The sequence below is a fragment of the Topomyia yanbarensis genome, chromosome 3, assembly GCF_030247195.1.
Source record: "Topomyia yanbarensis strain Yona2022 chromosome 3, ASM3024719v1, whole genome shotgun sequence".
Taxonomy (NCBI): Eukaryota; Metazoa; Arthropoda; class Insecta; order Diptera; family Culicidae; genus Topomyia; species Topomyia yanbarensis.
This window is the reverse complement of record NC_080672.1, coordinates 395,135,318-395,158,882: the sequence shown is the minus strand read 5'-3', so window position 1 is coordinate 395,158,882 and position 23,565 is coordinate 395,135,318. Positions and strand designations below refer to the sequence as shown.

Sequence of the window (23,565 nt, the reverse complement as noted above, 5' to 3'; positions counted from 1 at the left end):
GGTGAATATGAGTGTCATGTAAATTTCTCATGTTAAAATTTTGGGCCAAAAAAAGATGTTCCTCGGCTTCTTTCACCGTGTAGTCACCCAGGAAGCGATTTTGCGTGATACATCAACCAACCATACCAACACGGCTTAATCCGTACCACTTAACGGCTTAGTGTGTTTGTATTCTGTATTTGTATTTTAATTTGTCTTGTAGACACCAACTAGCCCCTATGGTGTCTTAATTCCGAACCTATTATTAACAGTCGAATAGTTACAAAATGATCGTTAAAATAACAGTAACAATGAAGTCGAACAACAACAGATAATAAAGGAATCAGCCGAAGTTAACGAGTTCATTGAAGGTTCTGGAAAATCGTAGATGCAGAGTGAGCGAGACAAATTAAAGTCTAAAACTGAAGCCACTCGGATGAAGATTCCTTGTAGGCCTGTAATGGCTACCATTCATACTATAATTAATGGGTAATCGGAGCATAAGGTTGATACGCGTAATTCTTGGTGCGACATTGATGTCCATCTGTTCCAAGAAAGCTGGGCAATTCAGATGACCTCGCAAAGTATCAGCTAATCCTACAAAGCCCTCGCTGTATTCCTTCTAACAAGCAGAGCTTCCAAATGAATCAGCTAGCACCCGGCTTTCGTAACTGGTCAGACAAATAGAATCTCTCCATGACAGTCTACGAAACACAAAACGTAAAAAGCGCCGTTGCACGGCGGCAAAAAGTAGTACAGTGATTTTTTTTTCGAGAGTTGTCCTACTGGAGCTGTAGAGCTAGGATCTCGAAAGGGCTCCCCGTCAGAATCACTCAATACAATTGCAGACGAGACGGGAAATGTCGCCCACTAAAACATTGCTTAAGGTCAATTGCAGTGGGCCGTGATTCTGAATGTGATATTCATTGTAAGGTTCAGATATGTGTAGGGTTGGGAAAACCGGAGGATTTACAAAAACCGGCATTTTCGGTATTGAAAATGAAAAAACCGGTAAAAACCGGTATATAAAAAAAACAAACTGTGTTAACAAAATAATCGCTCAACGTACAAAGCCAATTAGGTATTTGATCATTTAACAGAGAACATGATTTGCTATTAAAGTACTCCAATGTTATGAATGTTGATTTGATTACTCTTATGGTATTATGATCTTTTTTAAAGTCCAATAGCGTAGTTGGTAAATCGATTGCCTTATGCGCAGCTCACCCGGGTTCGATTCCCAATCCCGCAAATAGGGTTAGAAATTTTTCTAAAGATATTTTGCTAACTCAAATAGAGAGCCGTATGACCCTAAGATTTAAAACCTCTATAATCAAAATAAAAATGGGATGTGATTCAGCATCTGGTTTCTGTATCGTAGTATGCAAAGTGTCGTCGCTTATTAGTCCAAAAAGCACATTGGTAAGCTAGATGCAGTCCGCGTTCCGAGATTTGAAAAACAACTACATAGAAAATCAGACATGAAGTTATTGTTTCTGCTTACCCAAATGCTCGAACGTGAACAGTATGTTCACCATAAATTGGAACGGGTTTCAGCCTATCGAAAACGAAAACGCTATAAGACAGGTTGATCAAGGTCAAATTTGTCACTGGTATCCAAAGTTGTCATTCGAACACTCATACTCAATTTATGAAATCGCTTGAGCATAAATTCCGCCTTGTCTTGAAAACCAGTGCTTTGTAACAATCTTCTTTTAATTTCATTTCAACGTACCCTGAGGCAGTATTGCTGATGAAAACTGTAGAATCTATTGTGAGGTTCTATCATAGGTCTATGCGTTATAGATTTGCCACTAGTGTGAATAAATTCAATACAAAATGGAGTATGTGGGAATATGGAGTTGATTGATTTTGTCTTGCAGATTTTCTTGTTCCTCCATATTTTGAAAAGTTTTATTTGACATGTGGGATTTTTTCGGGTTGTTATCGCTGTATCCCACTGCTTACATAAGCACTATTCCCCTGCTTATATCATTATTAATGAGTCCTAAAACAGGCAAACTTACTGGGCGTAGGACCTAATTTGAAAACCCTAGAAAGTGAAAAGCTTTTTAAAGCGTTTCAAAGCTATGCAACAATAAAACCCTTTTGTTAAATAGTCCTTCCTAACAAATTACCGAAAATACCGGTTTTTCGTTCTTATAAAACCGGTATTTCGGTATAGGATATTTGGACGGTTTTACCGGTTTTCGGTAACGGTAAAACCGGTACTCCTAACCCTAGATATGTGTGGGCGTACAAACTTCACGATCGCGAATATCATCGCAAAGGACTCGAGCGTTTGTACGTTAACGAGTTCGATCGCGTGTGCGTTTGTTTGTCGCGTCTGCTAATGGGTATGTAACTTCGCGGGTATAAATTCTATTTTATGACCGTATGTCCATTCGCATATTGGATAATCGCGCGCGGATCATGAATTGGATACTTAATTTTTCGTGTACGATTCAGATGCTAGAAGAGAGTGAGTTCTTCCACATCTCTAGAGTTCCCGGTCATGTCACCATGGAACGCGTTGTCTAGTGAATATGAGCGTAATTATTTTTTTTTGTCCAACTGAAGACAGGCTGCTAAGAGATCAAGAGATTTCCGGACGTGACCGATGTATTATCGTGCGAAGATGGGCGTTCCTGTAGGTTCCCGCTTGAAACCGCGTTTATAAGATTATTAGTCCAATATTCACTGACTCACCGGGATGTTTTCATGTTTGCTAGACCGCGGGCGTAGGTTTGCGTGGATGATCGCGAAGGTCTTAAGCGTTTGTATGTTAACGTCTTGAATGCTAGAAGAACCGCCAGGGTCATGTCGCCAGCTTCATTTATTCGATTGATCCGACTGAAGACATGGACCTATGCTACTAGGGCCGAGGGTAAGGAAGTTTCGGACGCGACCGATTTATGATCGCGCGAACACAAGTGTTTGTGTGTCCGCGCTTGAGACTGTGTTTGTAAGTTCACAAGTGCTGAACCTTTCACTCAATCACCGTGGTGTTTTCATGTTTGTGAGATGGCGGTCGTAGTTGTGCGTGGACGAAGCTCTAGTGTCTGCTAGTGTGAATAAATTCAATTTTATAACCGTGTGGCCATTCGCATATTCGCGTATATTCTTGAATGATCGCGCGAACCGTGAATCTGATGCTTAGTTTTAAGTGTACGGTTAGGATACTAAAAGAGAGTTCCCCAATATCACTAGAGTTCCTGGATAACGCCGTTGTCTAGTAAATATAAGCGTCATTTTTTATTGGTCCAACTGCAAGCATAAGCCTAAGCTGCTAGAACCGAGGGAAAAGAATTTCCAGATTCATGATCGCGCAAACAGCTTGAGACCGCGTTTGCAAATTTATAAATGCTAAAGCATTCACCTAATTCCTGGGGTGTTTTAATGTCAACGAGATCGCAGGCGTAAGTATGTGTAAATAATTCTAATTGCATGTTCGCGCTTGTAGCCAGGTTGTGTGATCGCGAAGGCCCCAAGCGCCTGTACGTTTTGAATGAGAGATTGTGATTGTATATGAGAGAATATGTAATGGAGAGGTGAAAGAAAAAGGTAGTGCAATGGAAAATGACAATATAATACAATCACAACACAAAACACTGATAAATTCTATAGATTTTCACCACACTGACTTTACAACAACAATGAGATATCCTTGAGTTTTAGCATAATTTCTATGTATGGAGAACCAAATATTCGGATACGCAATTGCATTACTGTACGAAAGTTACCTATCAAAAGATATGAAGCTCCGTAATCGGATTCACAAAGATCACACGAACAATGCTCAGCACGCTTAATAGTAACCATGTGATGATTGAGTTTGAAATGTCCGATCAATTGCCCAAAAATTAGAACTATTTGAAAAGAACTCGAGCATTCGCCGGTGCTGGCTCCGTACAGCTTGGAAGTGTGTGTATCAAAAGGATAATTCAATACTTCATCTTCTCCAGACGAGTATCCACATAACTTTTTGAGTAGAACAATTTCGGAACTCCCCCACGGAGTTTCTCTGGAAGTTAGCGAACAAGCCTCTGCTGCTGCTATAAGTGAGTTTGTAATATCCACGATCGCAATCATTGGAAATATCCATAAGAACCCTTGTCATAGAGTTCCCACGTTGTGGATTCATGATTACGTAACGATGTCTAGGGAGACGTTCAAATAATTAAAAGATAAAGTTCATATGATCAAATAACGACGGTGAGACGAGCCAGTTTACCAACTCATGCGCAGTACTATCACTGCAGAGAATTACATCTAACACCTCTTCGCTTCCAGACCGTACAAATTGACGATTCATTCTATCGAGTACATGCAGATTTGTACTGCTTAAGTACTAATATCACGAAGGTGAGGTCGAATATAAACAGTATTCGCAAGTATACATGCGCGAGACATTTCACGTGTACTTGTCACACCATTTTTCTTCAAAACTACGAAGACGAGGTTAAATAGCTTTCCAGCTTAGAAATATGGAAATACTTTAGTCACGCCAGCCAATCAATGCTCGGCACGAAGAAACAGCTTGACTTAAGAACTTCTGTTTTCAGTCGCCTCTTACGACATGGGAGCAGGACCCATTGTATCAATTCTTGGCTGAGGTACTTCAACCCGCCGGATACCACACGGCCTCTAGACTGGTTTTGTTCGGAGAAAGATCACATACTGTTATCAACCACCTAGTGGACCTAAAGAAGCATTGACTGGAGCGAAACCCTACTGTGTATGGGATTTTAAATTAAGGTTGTGTTTCGAATTCATTTCGTCAGTCACTAGTACCAACTGGGTGTCTAGTTTAGATATATCTAAACTAGTACCCACATTAGCACTAGTTAACTGCTAGTCCAGAATACAGTTTCTCTCTGCAAGTAGTATTTCCAGTGGCATGAAATTCCCGAACATTAAAATCAATGACAATAAAATTTCACTACGTGAAATAAATTGGAAAATAAAACTATTGTTTTGAATATCCGCTAAAGAGGACCAAAACCAATTTTCGAAACGCTTGGACGTTACAAAAAGTAGTGTCTGTTAAGATTTATCTGACTGAACAGCCGAATAAAACATCCTTTATTTCCGACTGTTTATGTTGTATCTTTCAGGTTAGAAATAGTCGTTTCAGTTTTTTTTGTAATTAAGAACTTCAATTTGCTCTCTTCTTCCAACGTTTCGGTTCTTAATGGACCTTTCTCAAGGAATCGAAATTTTGGTTGGTCACAAAAATTTCGATTCCTTGAGAAAGGTACAATAAATAAAATAATAAAAAGGGAATTTCATTGTATGCCAAGAAGCTCGACGCACAAATAGAAGAACAGCCAACGGGGAATAATCTGAATTTGGCTCGGCAGCAGGTTACAAGGCAATAGTATAACAACCGAGAAGAGTTGAACTTGAAATGGCTAATTCGGCGTGGAGTGCCAAGGAGCCGAATGCTTGCAGCGGTTGCACGTCAGAAATGATGTAGTGAACTGTAAACAATAGAGAAAAAATCAACGACTTGGAGGGTACAGAGCTAAGCGCTGCTGTTTTCATGAATGTGCTAATCGCACAATACGTCTCGCTGTTTGGTAGAACGTGATAATGATCTGATCAGTGCTAGAAGTGCGTTGCACCATATTGAGCATATGATCTCTTTTTCAATGATGTTTATTTTGTGTAAATTATAAATATTTATAAAGAAAACTTTTATCGATTAAAATCTAAATTTTGTCAAAACTATCAAAGGAACCCTCAATGTTTCAAGAATACTTTCACTATCCACATTTAAATATTTTACATTCATGTGGTGTGCCAACCCGAAAAAAATGTTTTAATCCACTTTGTGGTGCGATTGTGTCTTTCTCATTTATCCAAACTATGATTCATTAGTTGATTTAGTTCAATATAATTATGGCAAGGTCTATTACATTTAGCACGTATCCCACGACCACAACGAAAGTAGACGCTGACACACTTTAAGCATAAGCATAACAGATCGCCCATGCTGCTACTCAGCTACTGACTAAATCCAATTGATATTACAAAATGTTCATTGGAACAACATACTTGGGAATAACATGATGAGCCACATTGTGCAATCAATATTGATCCCTGCATACCGATCAATACCGACGCTGGCCACATACGACTGCAGATCTTGTGGGAAAGGTAAGAATGTTAGTCCGATACATGTGACTGCTAAAGCCCGAGGAATACTCTGCATCTCCACATATATCACGGGAAGGGAAGAGTTGTTAGTAAGTGTGCCAATAGTGTTATCATGTAATAATTGCTCTGGGCAGCCGGTTGCTGAAAATTTGGGGCATTTACCATAATCATATTAATACAATTGGCCAAATAAGCAACTTGCTTATATTTTAATAAATCGGTAACGTTCACTTTCCTATCACGCGTTGAATTTTTCGCGGTTTCTATAGTAATTAGCTTAACCAGCATGAGTTCAATGTTATCTACATGTGATCATATTTTGAAATGCTAGGGGAATGTGTTTGGAAAGAGAGGAGGATTGGGTGGTTAGTAGAGTGAGAGTGAAGGATGCGTCAGAAATCTTTTATCATATTTCGGTGTGCGAGGTGAATGAAGGGAATGTGGGTGTAAGGGTGGTCCAAGGGGAAGGGGGAGGGTGTAAAGAGGGGAGGTGTAAGGGTTAGGGGGAGCGATGCAATACCCAACTGTGTATTATATCTTCCATTTGAGACATGCTTTGAGAAAATCGGTTCCGTCATCACCGAAGAACCAATGTGACTTTAACTCTTGAATATGCTAGGAAACCGGGACTTCCAGAATTGTGGATAGTGGCCAATATATTCAAAGAATGTTTGATTGACAATCAGTGATCTAGACCTGCGAATCGAAGTTATTTGGGGGTCATTTCAATAGATTTTTAGCCTCTGAGGTATATGTATTGCAACGGTTTATATGGGAGATTACAGTGCGACTTTATTAATCAACCTGTAACTCAGGAACAAAAAATCAAAACCGAATGAAATATAATACCAGTCAATAAGGTTACTGAGGAATTCCACGAAGATCCGTCCGAAAATCTTTAAAATCGTGACCGACCATCTTAGATTCCAATGAAACTTTACACGTTTCACCGTCATGAAAGACTAAATATTTTCCACAGGTAATAAGATTATTTTGACTCAAGAGCAACTTTTCAAAAGAGCGTAAACGTTTCTACGTGTATGAATTTGAAATTTTTGTTCGATTACTTTATTTTATACAGCAAAACTATCTGAGAACGAGTTACAGGGAATGAATACTTCTGTCTGAAAAAATATACACTGAAAAAAATGTTGTGTCATTTTTCAAAAAAACAAAAAATTATGATAAAAATTTAAATTGCGACAAAACCCATTTTTTTTTAATTTTATATGTTGTTACCAAAAACCTAAAGAGAAAAGAAACATTTTGAATGTGATTGCATGATGGAGAAAAAATCGGTAAAAAAGTTTTCCTAACAATAACTTCGTACATGTTTTTAAATTTCATACTAATAGACATACAAAATTGTAATTCTATTACAGAATAAAATTCTAAGCACCATTTAAAATCAAAATGCATTTAACAAAAATCTTCCAAAATGCGATAGTTTTCGAGATATTTGAAATTTTACTCCTTCAAAAACAATTAATTCGTGTAATTATGCTCTTTTTAAAAGTTATTCGTGTTACCCCATCATAAAATGTCAAAAATTTAATGTTTATCGTTTTAAAGACGTAAAAGCAACTTTTTTAGTGTATTTGGATCCTGAAGAAGCTTTCAATAAAAAAGTTTTCCTAACAAAAACTTTTGATATTTTTTTATAATTCTTACTGTTTGCAGTCAAAAATACAATTTTCTTTTTGAATATGATTCTAACCGCCATTTTAAATCGAAATGCTCGTAACAAAAATTTTCTAAAATGTAGTAGTTCTCAAGATATTTTAACTTTTGTTTTAACAACACAATTATTTTGCTTTATAACGACCTTTTCATAAGTTAGTCGCATTTCTCCATCAACAATAATAAGTTTTTCAAAGGGCCCGTAAACTTTCCTGCAACTTTCTCTTTGACATCAAGGCGATATTGTGAAACATTTTAAAGTTACATGCGTTGCTTTCATGTAACTTTCAAATGGTTTACAATGGTTTTTCTCCATCATGCAATCACAATCAAAATGTTTCTTTTCTCTTTAAAAAATACAGAAATCGAACAAAAAAATTTTGAAATTCATGCACGTAGAAACGTTTACGCCCTTTTGAAAAATTACTCTTGTATCAAAATATTCCAATTGCCAGAGAATATCATGGAGATTCATACAGCGAACACACCTGCAAAGTTTCGTTCGAATCGACGATGGTCATATTTTGCGGTCGGCCGGTTTCTCATGGAATCCCTCTACTGTTACGTTCATTTGAAATCAAGTTTCTAGAAATCGGTCAAGAATTCGCACTTTTCAACCCGTAGCTCTGGAACCGAAAGTCCGATCAACTAAAAATTCAATAGCAGCTTGTGAGACTGCATTCATTTGAAACTAAGTTTGTGTACATAGGTTCAACCATCTCCGAGAAACTTGTATTATTTTAAATGACACCCACTTACACACACATACACACGAGCACTTTCGGCTCTCCGGGTCTCAATTAAAAAGTAGATTTTTTGAGTGATTTCATAGACTTTCTTTATATGAGAATGGCAAAAAGGTGCACAACAATTTTTTTCGAGAAAACATTAAATCTCAATGTTTCATGCACCTTAAAGACTTTTGGCATTACAAATACGAATTAGATTTCTGAAATTTCATGTGGTTCCCTCATTGATTTTTTTTTGTTTCGGCTTATATGGGAATTTCATATGTGACCGAACGATACAGTCTATATTCCCGGAACCATTGAACTGATACGTACGAAATTTTATAGCAATCTATGGGGATAAAATTCCTTTCATTTGGGACTAATTTTGTGGAAATCGGTCCAACCATCTTCAAGAAACTGATGTGAGTTTGTTAATTTTGAAAGACGGTCATTTTTTCCGTGACTGCCGGAACCTTTTATTGGGGTTAATATGACCAATGTGACTTCGGAAGGGCAGGGGGGAAGAAGGGCTTGATGAGGGGTGCAACCAACTGCATGTTACACCTTCCAGTTAACACATGGTTTGTGAAAATCGGATAAGTTAACAACGAATAATCGATGTGACTTTAATTCTGGAATATAGCCGAGTCCTGGAGCTTCCGTAATTGTCGATACTGGACAATAACTTCGAAAAATGTTTAATCGGCCAGCAATGATCTCGATCTGCGTAATGAATTAGTTTGATGTCCATTTCAGTAAATTTTTAATCTCTGAGTTTTACGATTGTAATGGTTTATGTGGGAAATTCACGTGTGATCATTCTAATAAACCTATAACTCCGAAACCAAAAGTCAGATTTGAACAAAAATCCATGCAGTCAATGGGAGTTTCATATATTTTGTTTGAAATCAAGTTTGTAAAAACCGGTAAAGTATACAGACATTTTCCGATCTCGACGAACTGATTCGAATAGTATAAGAGACTAGGCCCTCCGGGTCTCTGTTAAAAAATTTCGAGTGATTGAATAACTTTTCCAGATGAGAAAAGCAAAACACATCCAAAGTTCCAAAGAATTTCATAAAGAAGGACTGAGAATGCATCAAATTCAAATCCCACCATTTTTCGGGCCATATCCGGAATGAAGTAAAGTACATTGTTAAACCAAATATTTTAATATTGATATATTAATATTAGATTTTTTAATTGCGTTAAAATTTGCTAAATACTATTCGCGTTAAAAAATTCCTTGGACATATTTTTGCGAGAAAGAATTTAATTGATACAGCCTTCTCTTGAAATAACAATCTAGCAAGCTCGCAGTACCATTTGAGCCAGACGCTACTGATTCCTGAAGCTCGCAGTACCAAATGTCACCTTAAACTTCGAAATAAAAACAGCGGCTGATATTTATAGATCCGCAAAATATCGCTTTCTAAAAATGTGGCAACCAATCAGAACAACTTTTCTGAAATTTTTTATTAGAATCAATTCATTCACTATTTATGCTGGCAATCTCTGAAATTTAATACAAATCAGAAACGTTCAGAATTTTTCATTCCTATTCTGATTTTGTTACTGTATCCCCAACATTGAAGCGATAGAAGTATGTATGTATACAGTTTGAATTTTCTCATAAAAGTGTGTTTTGACAGTCGGTTTAACGCTCTAATTCTAAATTGCTCGAGATCTGATTTTATAAAGATGATAACTATTTGAGACTAAATATGTTCAATTTTTTATGCTTGCTGTTGGATGAAGGGCTAAAATCTATTGGATACATAAACAAAAAAATTTATTCGCTTTTTTGAGAAAATAATAATAAAAACACTAAGAAACAATCTAGAAATTTTTGACGGGCATAATCCATTCCACTACCATTTCATATCATAAATTTACAATTATCTAGTTTTAGGGAACTCAAGGGGCATTCATCAAGACCAAAAATGGGATCAGCTTGTGAATTAAAAAAACTTCGCAGCAGATGCTTAGGGTACAGAACAATAAACCTTCCGGATTTAGGCTCGAACAAGCAATGACTGGCTTATGAAACCAACGCCTTACTCTCTGAATCACCGGAACAGGGTTTGAAGCCATATCTACCATATTTCTTGAAAACAATATAACTGCAAATGAGAGCCTCTTTTTGTTGATCTCCTGAATTCTCCAATAATTTTACAGCGTAGAGATGAAAAATAATGCGAATAGTTTAAGAGCATGCGTAAAAACGAACGAGTATTTGGAGTAAGAAAAAGTATACAAAGAGAGGCTCTCATTCGCAGTAATTTTTTTTTTCTTTTCAAAAATATGATAAATATGTACTAATTCAGTTGAATTTACATTCCTTTCTTCATCTTTCCCGAAATTTTTATATCATCAATATCAACATCAACCATTAAAACACGAATCAAACATCCGTCTTACCCGGTGACACCCCGGAGCACACGACTCACGAATTTTCCTCGCTGAATCGCAGCAACATGTGTATACTGTCTGTGACTAACTGAGGTACCACGACGTACCACGATCACCATAGCTGTTATCCTCAATATCACCAGCAACAGCAACAGTACCACATGCCGTCAAGTACATAGAGCACGACGGCAAATGGGCCCTAGCAACTGTGTAGGTATAGGTATTTTCTGTCACTTTTCTCTCTCTCTCTCTCTCTCTCTCTCTCTCGCAGACACACTCTGTATATCTTCGTCATCTCTCGGAATGTCACTTTACTCATCAAAGTCACACAATCACGCACATACACAGAAGAATAAACACGACCAGTCGAAGAAGAGAGTCCTGCGTTGGCATTCCAGTCCTCCTCTATCCACCATGCCACCGATCTAACCGACTGGTCCTTTAAACTCGAATCCTGCCGTACTCGAACCGACAATTGCGGGGATGATTTGTGTTTGAACATATGTTTTAATAATTTGTCACATGTGGTGGTGGTAAATTATACATCTCTCGGTTGGTCGATAAAAGTGATACCCAGGGAAGAGGCTAGGATGCGGATGATAGCGCGGGTACTGCGAGGACAAACCGGAAAAGCTTTCCATTCCGAGCCTACCTATGCCTATGGGAACGGAGCCTGGTGTTGCCGGGTGAGGAAGTAGGTGGTATTGGATAGGGAAATGTAGGAAATTGACATCGCTCGTCTCAATTTACCTTTCACTGTTAGGGGAAATGGCACTAATGCGGGTGGAACGAGCGGAACAAGGTTAAACCGGGATCGGAGAAGTGCTTTGCTAGGTTGCGATTTACGCATGAAGGATGCAGAATACTTTAAAGGGAAAAGAAGCGGAAAACAGATCGGTGTTTTGATTCGTTCGTTGTATCTAATTAGGGGTTGAATCCGGTGAGGCGAAGAAAATCTTGGTCGCTCCGAATCGGTAGATCGGTGACAGCTATGATGCGAGACTAAATGTAAGCAAACAAAGATGTGGAATTGATTCTTTTCACTATAAGCAAACAAGAAAATTCATAAATCTATGCATTGAACAGAGCGTGTTTTAAAAGATCAGCTTGAAAATCCTTTCATGAGCTTCACGTCAATGTATGTGATGTTTTGTGATAAAGTGTTGAAAAGTACCATCATCACTTGCATTTTACATGGAGCATCTTACAACAGCGTCTGACTCATATCAAGTAACCTTACATAATAGATACTGATAAACAACAAGGTGGACAAACCCTGATCGAGCACATGGTGGAAGGTAGACAGACTCCTGTACTTCAAGAGAATCTCGAATGTCAACCTAATGGATTATCCCAACAGTGAGCTATCGACCGGCCAATTATCGCCTGCTAGCTGGGTGTTTACAAAACAAATTAATGAACTCGGCTTCCTTTCTACCGTTTATTGATTGTACGTACAGATAACGCAAACCACTCGATACATCTTCCCTAGCTGATACAACAGCCCCTGGCGGTGAAGGTAGAGTAGCAGGACAAACCTTTTGCAGTACCTACAGCTTACACACGACGTCATAACATACCGACGCAAGTGCTGTCTCATTCGGGCCCGGAACGTGTCAGTGCCAACAGAGGTTCGCCTTTGTTTTCCATTCATCCACGCATGACCTCCTGTCGGAACCAAAGCAGCACCCCGACCCATAGGGAGTATACAAACTCGTCGTAGCGAATCGCAATTTTCCTAAAATTTCCCCGGTAGCGAGAATTTGACTCACTTTCATCATCCATCCACTTTCTTGTTTAGAAATGGCAAAACCCTTAATCAGAACTAATTTGCCCATTCCAGACAAAAAAAAAACCGGCCGGCGGTTGGAGGACTTTTCCTACTAGGATCCACTAGCAGAGCGATGCGATCTTTTCTTTGATATGAAGTATAGCAAAGATGAGCATAGGTGGGATCGTTGTATTAACCATGGACCCGGACCAGACCCGAATCCCAAAGTTTTAAACATGCAAAAACGGACCCGAGCAGAATCCGAAAATTTTAAATTTGAAGAATTCTTAAATCATTACCGCCTTAGATGGGTCTGGTCTCGACAAGAGTAAATGGATACTAATTCGTGAGGAAATGGAAATCTTTCTGTCGTTTCTGTCTCAAATTTCAAATTCCTGCGAGAAAGGATTTGTTTGGGTAAAGAGAAAACACAAAATTTCTTCCTTGGCGTTCTTTACAGTGTTCGGGTGGTACGAATGCGGTTGAAACAACCAATACCTTCTTACTAGTTCATCTACTAACAACCAAAACTAACAAACAGCTTCCGATATATTGTGATACACCACAGACGGCCGACCAAAAATAAACCGGACATATAATATTCCACAGTATCCCCAAATCAATAGCTAATATACTTAGGGAAGCAATAAACAAAAAATATAATGGCCACAGCAGAGTCACTCGAAAACACACAAAACATCTAACCGTAAAAAACAAAGCTGCTCCAAAGATGAGGACATGAACGCAAATACAAGCGAACAAGTAGGCAGACGAAACGATCAACAACTAACCGAGGGCAAACGACCCTAGAGGTTAAAACCCTTATAAATAAATCATAAAATAAAAAAAACTTACGGACTCACCATCTATTTGTAGATTTCAAGGCGGCGTACGATTCAGTGGAACGAAACTAACTACGGTAGACCATACATGAACACGATTTTCCAACAAAACTGATTCGGGTGACGCTGGATGGGTCCTAAACAAGCGTCAAAATAGCCATAGAGATATCCGACTTTAGATGGATGGAAGCAGGGTGATGCACTCTTTAATCTACTGTTCAGCATGGCGCCAGAAGGTACGATACGAAGCTCTTATGTACAAAGGAACGGAACCATCATCACGAGATCTCATCAGGGTTGCCACATTCCTAGATGTAATGTCACAGATATTTAATTTTTTGTCACAGATTCTTTTTCACAGATGACAGCATTTTCATGAAACATTTACAAATTTCCACGCATTTTTTGAATGTTTCGACTTTTCACAGATTATTTGGAAATTTTATACACATTTCCACAGACGATTTCTGTTTTAGACGTCACAAATAGTAAAAAAAAATCTTGATTGAAATCCTGGATCTCACATGCTTCTTGGCTACGCAGAAGACATCGATATCGTTGGCGTTGATCACAGAACAGCGGAAGAGGTATTTTGTAAAAAGAAAGGCGACGAGAATCGGGCTGACTTTAAGCTCTGACAGGCAAATTGCATGGTAGTTGGTTGAGAGCGAGGCAGTTCGAACGGTGATGGTTTCAATGTGAAAATCGCTGGGTTATGGTACAAGGTTGTCGACGAACTCGTATATCATCATGTGATAATGATGCTAGCTGCAAGGTAAAAGGCATGTTACGGATACGATTGCGAATTGTTATGGTTTATGTAGTCAACTAAAGTCTCGCAGCAAGCAGACACTTGCAAAACTTGCTCTACCCAAATCGCTGATACTTCATGACGCATGGTCATTTAGTGAAGCAGACTGTCGAATGCTCGATTTGAGAGAGTTCTGCGTTCAATACTCGTCTGGACAGTAGAAAATGGCACAGACGCAACCACGAGCTGCAGTATACAATAGGGCATTGCAAAAAAATTTTTTTTAAATTCTCAATTGTAACAAATGTCAAAGTAAGCTCAGATGCCAAATTTCACATCATTTGGACAATTCTAGACTCCCGCCCACTTCGCTCAAATTTTTGAAATTAATGCTATGGAAAAATATGGAGGAAAAATATATTAAATACAATAACTTTTGAAGTAGCAATCAGAAATTTATGTTTGTACCTCTTTTTTAAAGCAAATAACCTTAGTATTTGAATGGAGATATTTTTGAGAAAAATACGGTAAAGTGAGGTACTGGATCATTTTGGCCCCAAAATCCCCTATTTTTAAAAAAATTTCTGCTCCGTGATACAAATCATACAAAAATTGCAGTTTTTTTTAATGTGAAAAAATCTCAGCAATCGAACGGTCCCTTTTTGATCTTTGTCCGAATACGAGAAGTAGGGGTTATAGGGCCTTTTGTCATTCATATTAAATTTTATCATTTTCTCGTTTCTGTTGTTTTTCAATCAATTTTCATAGAATGTAACTTGTTGAACGAGGAAAATTATTAGGAATACAACAAGATTCGATAGCGATAAAATCAGAAACATAAATTTTTTTGACAATACCTCTACAAATCACATTTTTTCATAAAATGTCCCAATACCTCAACTTTCCCTATTTTTCCAGGAATTAAGCTTTACTCATGTGATTTCATAGCGTATTTTACACTAAAAGTAGTAAGTTAAATAATAATTTTATTGTTAAATGGAGTTAATATGTCCGATTTTATGATAAAAATGTGAAATCGAGCCTATATCTCAGATAATTTGATGTTTCTGAATTTTACCGGTAACGAACCTATTTTTAATTTGTTTCTAAGGATTTTTCACGTTCAACAATGAATAATTTATTAAAATTGAGTCAAAAATTATAGAAATAAATGCACGTGAGAATAATAGAATTCAATATGAATGACAAAAGGCCATATAACCCCCACTTCTCGTATTTGGACAAAGGTCAAAAAGGTTCCGTTCGATTTCTGAGATTTTTTCGTATTAGAAAACTGCAAAATATGTATAATTTGCATCACGAAGCAGAAAAAAATAAAAATAGGGGATTTTGGGGCCAAAATTACCCAATACCCCGCTTTCCCGTATTTTTCTAGAGACAAAAATATCTCTATTCAAATACTAAGATTCTTTCCTTTAAAAAGAGGCATAAACTGTAATTTTTTGATTGCAGCTTCATAAGTTATGGCATTTAATATATTCTTCCTCCATAATTTCCCATAGCATTAATTTCAAAAATTTGAAGCGAAGTGGGCGGGAGTCTGGAATTGTCCAAATGATGTGAAATTTGGCATCTGAGCTGACCAACACAGTTTTTTGACAAAAATATATGGTAACTTTTTCAAACAACTTTGCTGCAGTATCCAAAGCCTTCAAGCTTTTCATTTTACAGTCATATTAGAGTTTTATATTAGGGTGTCTTACAAAAATTAAGATTTTTTGCAATAACTTTTTTTCTACTATTTTTTTACGTCTATCTTTAGAAATCTTTTGGAACTTATTCATGTTAAAATGTTCATGATGTCGGCAAATGACCTTCTAGAATAAAACCGCCAAATCAATAAATAAATGAAATAACAATTTCATTAAATGAAATTGACACTTTGTTCTACGAAAACATAACCTATTCAAACGTTGAAATATAAAATTGGAGCATGTGCGGTTTTAATCAGTATTGTGCTACAATCTGACGGTGTGCTACAAAAACAGCCGACCGGTTTGATCTTGTGCACTGAAATATAAAAATCCTACATGAAGCACCGGTGTTATTATAGTGAGCATTGTGCGGATCAAGATATCTCGATGTCAGTACAATGAGTTAACATTGAAGCATTGTTTTACAACTACAAAGGTCACCTTATCCAGTTCCAGCATGTACGGAATATGGCTTTGGTGATCCATGAGCAGCGACTTTACAGCACGAAAGATCGTAAACGGAAGATTGTGGGGTGAAGTCGCGGGACACAAAAGTGCACATGATAAATACCCGCATCGGGGAGCTACGAGTCAAACGCTGAAAGAAAGCTTTCAAGCGAAAAAAAAATCCGATGATCCTTTTCGCAGATATTGATAGCTCATTAAAACTCTGCTTAATTTAGAACTGGAATGCTTTTGTTCCTAGTGGTCGGTTCTAGAATCTAGTTTTGACATCAATTTGTTTATAAAGTTTTCTTTTGAAATTTTGAAAAATGGATAACGTTTCGAATTGCCAAACGATAGAAGGAAAAAGAAAATAATTAATTCGGCGCAATGTAGGTGAAAACTTGACATAGTGTAGTACTGAAACGGTTCAAGGAAGGATTTTCAATTTCCCGGAAGGAGCCATCAAGTTGTCGAGGCGGTACTGTGAACCGGAAATTTCGTTATTGCACAATGAATTGGCTTCGAAAGCCAATCCAGAACGTTTGGTCTGTTCGCTTACACCTCGAAATATATACGGGCGGGTTTCTTCAAGTATCGGGCTATTAAGCAACCGAACTAGACCGTTGAGCAAAATATTTCAGCCAATCAGCGGACCTAACCAGGATCTGATCATATTCAACTAATGCATCCTTATGGACAATTAAACGTAGGTCAAATTAGAAATTAAACAGCTTCAGTGCTGGAAATTCTAGGTTGTTTCCAAGAAATACATTTTTTGCGGCGGACAAGTTTGCGGGTAAATTGACGATCTGGCAAGAAATCTTCAGCTGTGAACAGAAGAATTCGATTTTAATCAATAATTAACCATACGAACGGATACTTAAACATCAACGAATGTCAGAAAAATGCGTGTTGCCGTCAAGATTGGCCCGATTCGGCAAGTTGCCACTACAGTTAGCATGCGGTGTCGTCAACGCAAAAATAAAGAGGTAGCCGTTGAAGCAGACCAGAAGCTTGTGCAGAAGTTGATGACACCCATGAAGTCCAAAGTTCGGAACCCATTCTGAAACTTTAAACATCAATAAAAACATTACATTTTCTTCTAATATTATTTTAATATTTTGCAGATTCTGAGAGACTTCCGATTTTAAGCGTCCCGATTCTAAATTATTGTGGCTTAAATTTTTCATTGCCTCCAAGTAGATGACTTAACCCACGCGAACAACACGAAAATCTTTGTTAGTCGTCAAACGGTGAGATAATATAGGCCTCCAAAATTTCCTATCTCATGCCTCCATGCGAGTCCAAGGCTATTAATAACATTTGGTGCTTAGACCGACGTCCACTCGGTCATATCAGCCTTTTACTGGTAGTTGCAGAATGAAAGGTTGCGAACGGATGTAAGCGTGAAAACACTACCGTAAACATGAATGGTTGATAGACTTTCTATCGCAATACGACTTCAATCTGATTAGTGTCGATGATCACCGGTCAATAGATACTTTATTGGATATGATAGCGGTAAGGCCAAGATCCCCATCGATATAGACGAAGGCGAAATTAAGGTACGACTAGAATGTTTGTTTTTTTTTTCAATTATAGAGGTTTTAACCTTAAGGTCATTCGCCTCTTCGGGTTAGAAAAATCTCTTAGGAAAAATTTCTAACCCTATGTGCGGGGTCGGGACTCGAACCCAGGTGCGCTGCGTACAAGGCAATCGATTTACCAATACGCTACGCCCACTCCCCTAGAATGTTTGTCTCCGGGTACACCTGATAGCGCATTCACAGATTTTCGTAACAAGCAGTCTCTATTGAATGCGATTCTTGGTGAAATTTCTACCTCGGTATTGCCAATAATGTTTGACGAGGATGGGGAGGGGGTGAGAATGCGGTTAAACCGCTCTATTCCTCCCTTCATTACCCTAGAACATGGAACCCGTATGCACAGACTACACTGCACATGTATGAAACTCAAACTGCCACGTGTCAGTTCTATAAACAATCTGCATACTATGATAAACTGTTCGTGGGAATTCTCAAAAAAAATCAGCTTCAACCTAAACAAGCATCCAGTCTTTATCACCCAAAGTTAAATAACAGCCAATTCTATGGTTAGGAACTAAAAAGTGGTAACCCACACGTCTTACCGAAATAGACTTTTTTGCATTTTTTCATTGTCAAAGTAATCCACGTGTAGCATAATTAGAGAAATTTGAAAATATTTTTCAGTTTTCATGCTTTTAATAATCATAATTGAACATACAGGTAGATCCAGTACCAGCTGGCCTCCCGGATTTTTTATGTTTCCTATAAAAAATAAAAATAGGCGCCTGCCACGCAATTGTCTTACAAGCAACGATGATTACATCATCAACGAATATAGAATCACTATCGACTACACGCAATGCTTCTGTAACAACAACAGGCACCGCAAAAATACCGACAATAAGCATGAAAGCTTCGCGATCGCAGTCAGCAAATCGAAGAAGCATATTAATCATAAGACATCAGCAGCAATGATAGTACGGACGAAGGCGACAATCAAGGAAGCAGATCTAATGATCCTCAGGTGAAACTGGATTTCCGCACGCAATGGTTAATGGTGTGCGATTGATTTAATGGTAACATATTTAAAGTGTTTTTAATATATATTTGTTGTAAATACATAAAACAAATGGCTCCGCCAAGCTAACGCTAATGAATTATATATAAAATAAAAAACAAAAATCACACCAAGCATATCAGAGTGGAAGCCAAGTGAAACCGAGCGGGCTTTCTAACAGAAGAAGAGTCAACGACCATAATCTCTGGAACCAATACTTCGTTCAAATGATATTCGATAGCAATCAATGCGAATACTATACCCTTCATTTAGGACTAAGGTTGTGAGAATAGAGTCAGTAATATATTAGAAACAGGTGTGAATCTAATTTAGAAACTTGTCCATTTTCTTGAATTTCTGGGATCTTCAACAGTTCGCAATGTGATCAAAAAAAAATTTGATTTCTAATTAGTGATCTGGACCAATAATTTCAAACAATTTAAAACTCATTTCAATCATTTATGTATCATTTAGATATTTAGATGATTATACCGGTTTGTATGGGAATTTCGCATGTGACCGCATACTTCAACCCGTAACACGGTAACCAGAACTCCGATTGCAATGAAATTTAATAACAGTCAATCGGGATGCAATAGCTTTCATTTCAGACTAAATTTGAGAAAATAGTGGCAGACATTTCCAAGGCGCAGATGTGAATTCACTCCAATCACTTAGCCACTTTCTCAAGCTTCCGGTACCGCCGAAGGTGTCCAAAGTGGTCAATATGGGTTTGATCGGGAACCAGCGAGCTGAAACTATAAATCCAAGCAATTTAGAACACCTTTTATGTGATTTTGCATCTTTTAGATAACATGCGTGATACCAATTTATATAGGAATTTCATGCGTGATCGCACTCTTCAATCCGTAACTCCGGAACCGAAAATCGGAATTGGATGAAATTGAATAGCAGCCTATGGTAACGTTGTACCTTTCATTTGAGACTAAGTTTGAGAAAATCGGTTCGGCTCTCTCCGAGTAACCGATGTGCATATTTTTGGTCTCATACATACACACACATACATACGCACACACACAGACATTTGCCGAACTCGACGAACTGAGTCGAATTGTATAAGAGACTCAGCCCTCCTGGCCTCGATTAAAAAGTCGGTTTTCAGAGTGATTGCATAGCCTTTCTATAGGAGAAAGGCAAAAATGTAACCTCCTGGCTGAAATGGTAGCTGGCAATTTAGGCCAGAACTTCACGAATGCTCTGATTAAATGAATGGCCAAATTTGCGTCTGGAACCACTACTTTTTGAAAAGTTGTACATCCATAGTTACGGCGGTGATGAAAATGTCAGTTTTTTCTTCCACAACTTCAAATGCTTTGCCAAATCAGTAACCTGTGAGAAAATTACTCTGTATCGTTTAGTGAGCCTTAATTTTTGACCCGAGATTTGTCCAAAGTCCGACCGTTACGTAAATTTCGTCGACCATCGAAATACACCAGTTTTACTTGGTCATAATCTATTTATTACTTCTTTGCACGATTTTTGACAACCAGATGCTGTTTCAGCGTCCGTTTGTGATGTTGGATGGCATTGTGTTTTGCGTGATCCAACCCTATTTAACCGGGGTAACGTTTAAGCACGATATTTAAGTCGATTTTAGACATTGAGAGCCACTGCGATCATTACTCCTAATCACGCTATATTTTCAATGCTTGCACTCTTAATTTTGTTCTGTCGAATATCAGTTTTTTTAGCAATTTTGCTAAAATCTCAACAGCTGAGATCTCAGATTTTTTTTTGCTGAGATCTCAGTAAAAGTGACATTTGACTAGGAAAATACTTCACTAAAAATGAGCAAACAGATTTCACTTTACTGAGATATCAGTTTCTAAATTTGCTGACCACACAGCTGTAAGGAAATTGCCGAATCGGGTTGAGTGCGCGCGTATTTTTTTTCGAATCTCACGCGATTCATATTCGTTAATTTCAAAGGTATTTGTGAATCTTGATAAATTTCACAACTAAATAGACAAAGAGATACAGTTATTAAGAATAAAAATAAAATCGTTAACAATATTCAAGTCAGATACCTGAGAATCGGTTGGTCCGTAATAATATTCATTGACAGATTCTAAAGCTCTAACCGTTTGCACGGTCGTAACATTTATGAAATTTTTATGACACATAGCTTCAGATAGCGGAGAATGCCAAAGAATGAGAAGCCATATTTCGGTAAATTTTCATGATCACCTATTAATTTTTAAATCTGTGCATTTGACGAGGCTCAATGCGTTAACTTAACTTAACTTAACGTTAACTTAGTCTTTCATATATTTACAGTATACAAAAATGGGTGGGTGTCCGGCAGATCACGCACACGTAGCTTAACCTACTTTCGCCTCGCAGAAACATGTGCATCCTCGCCTACTGTGTCTTGGGGTTCATTCACTTCACTCTCGTTGCCATTGTTGGAATCACGAATGCTAGCATGATGTTCTTCCCCATTTCTTGAGCTTACGGGTCAAACGAGTGTGAACCCACCGTTTGTGGTATTAACTTCCTCGCGAATTATGCTGGCTGTTGATTTGGAGGTACCGGGCGAAGCTTTGCTGATGTCATTATTGCCTAAACCATAGTTTCAAATTTCCCACCCGTCTTCGGTTCAGATGATGGTATCACTGATTGCGTGTCGTATTGTATGGCCGTAGATGAGTTGTTTTCAATGCCTCCTGTGCAATTTTTTTTTTGTTTTGTGCAGTCTGCTCACAGAGGTGGCACATTAATGGCTTGAATGTGTGCATTCGTTGGCTTTAGTTGTTGGAAATAGACTTATTACCTTGTGATGTCTCTATGCTGTTTCATCGTACACCACGCCTGCATGTAAAGCATTTAAAGCGACTAAAAGGTAGCAACTGGTTGAAACATTAAATTCCTCGCGACATTATTGTTTATGATCGAAAAATGAAAACAAATATTAATACATAATCATGTGATTGACTGACCGATATGTGATCGGCACCGGATCGAAAGCAGCGACAAAAGCATCTAGCTGAATCTAAACATTCTGTCCTATAGTACTGTATACGAATTGAATTCTTACTGAGATGAAAATATTATATGCTCTCGCCACTAGAATCGCATTCTGTTTTAATTTTATTTAGCTAATATTGTTTGTAGAGCGTTTTATTGCAAAGTCTTCTACATAATATCTTTTCTGAAAATTTTTGGGGGAGTCTCCTAGCCATCCTTCTGGCTACTGGCTGCATGACAGCAAGTTTTCATGATCAACACAAATTTATGAAAAAAAGTTGTCTTGTTAAACTCTACGATATCTTATAAGCGTTTAAAATTTTGGTTCAAAAACAACATTTAATCGTATGAGACGCTCCAACAAGCATATCATAATGATCAAAAGTTCAAAAAGAAGTAATTCCATTTGTAGGGATATTTGTTTTCAACTCTAAGCAATGAAGGGGTCGTTGAAAAGAAATCTAAATCCTTTCTTACGCACATTTCAAACGATTGTACGGCAATTCTTTTTGCGACAAAAACTAAACACAAATCTGTTGAGAGCGACGACAAAAGAAAAACCTCTGCGAAGGTCTTCCGAGGGGTAACCACACACACACTCCACTTGGTACCCGCTCCGATGAAAGCACCGTCGTTGTTGTCGTCATTGTCGTCGTTCGGCCGGTGGAAAATCCTCTACCCAAACGGATCAATCGTACAAGGCTGAGCCGAACCGTCGACTTTAGTCGTTTTGCTGCTAGTAGAAAATGTGCCACCCGGTGAAGTGTGGATGATGCGAGAGGATACGGTCGTAAGGCGAAGGAAAGGAAGAAGAGAGCCGCACGCAACGCAAATTACATTAAATTTATGCTCCCGTCCTCCCGTCAACCGACCACAGCTGGTAGTAAACTCTGCGTGAAATGTTGTCTATAGCTGCTGCTACCACCACCACCTACCTATATGTGTGCCGGAGTGTTTTTCCCCATAGGATTTGTGGTTATAGACATTGCGTTGGTTGATCTGCTTCTGGGTTCGCCAGTTGGTTGGTCCCTCGGTCGGATTGAACCCAACGAGGAAGTTTTTTTTTGCTGCTGGCAATAGGACCGCGCCGCTGCACGGGAGGACAAAACATATTTTTTATGGTCGTCACATTGGTCCTTTACGTGCATGGTACACGAGCCGCGTGAGAGCTACTATACCTCTACTCCACAGCTATTTATGCAAGTGGGACCGACAACGACACAAACGGTAGCGGTTTACATACAACCGTCATACATCAGTACGATGCAGCACTGTGCTGCAGTACCGCAAGGATCCGTCAACATGATGGAATGCACACACGTTAGGACTTAATGTTGAGTCATGCTATGATAAACTCTCCATGGGGATTGCTAGGGAGTAGGACAGATCTGACCTGATTAATTGAATCCGAACTTTTAATGAGCTATGAAATGCGTGTGGAAATGGCTTTGTTCACGTGAGGATACCACGGAATCCATACTGG

At 38.2% G+C, this 23,565-nt stretch overlaps 1 protein-coding gene across 19 annotated transcripts in view; it reads right to left on the bottom strand.

The window, feature by feature from the left end:
• Positions 1-23,565, bottom strand: part of LOC131690525 (myocyte-specific enhancer factor 2) — a 334,753-nt gene that overhangs the window by 95,111 nt on the left and 216,077 nt on the right. The gene's annotated exons all lie outside the window — the stretch shown is intronic.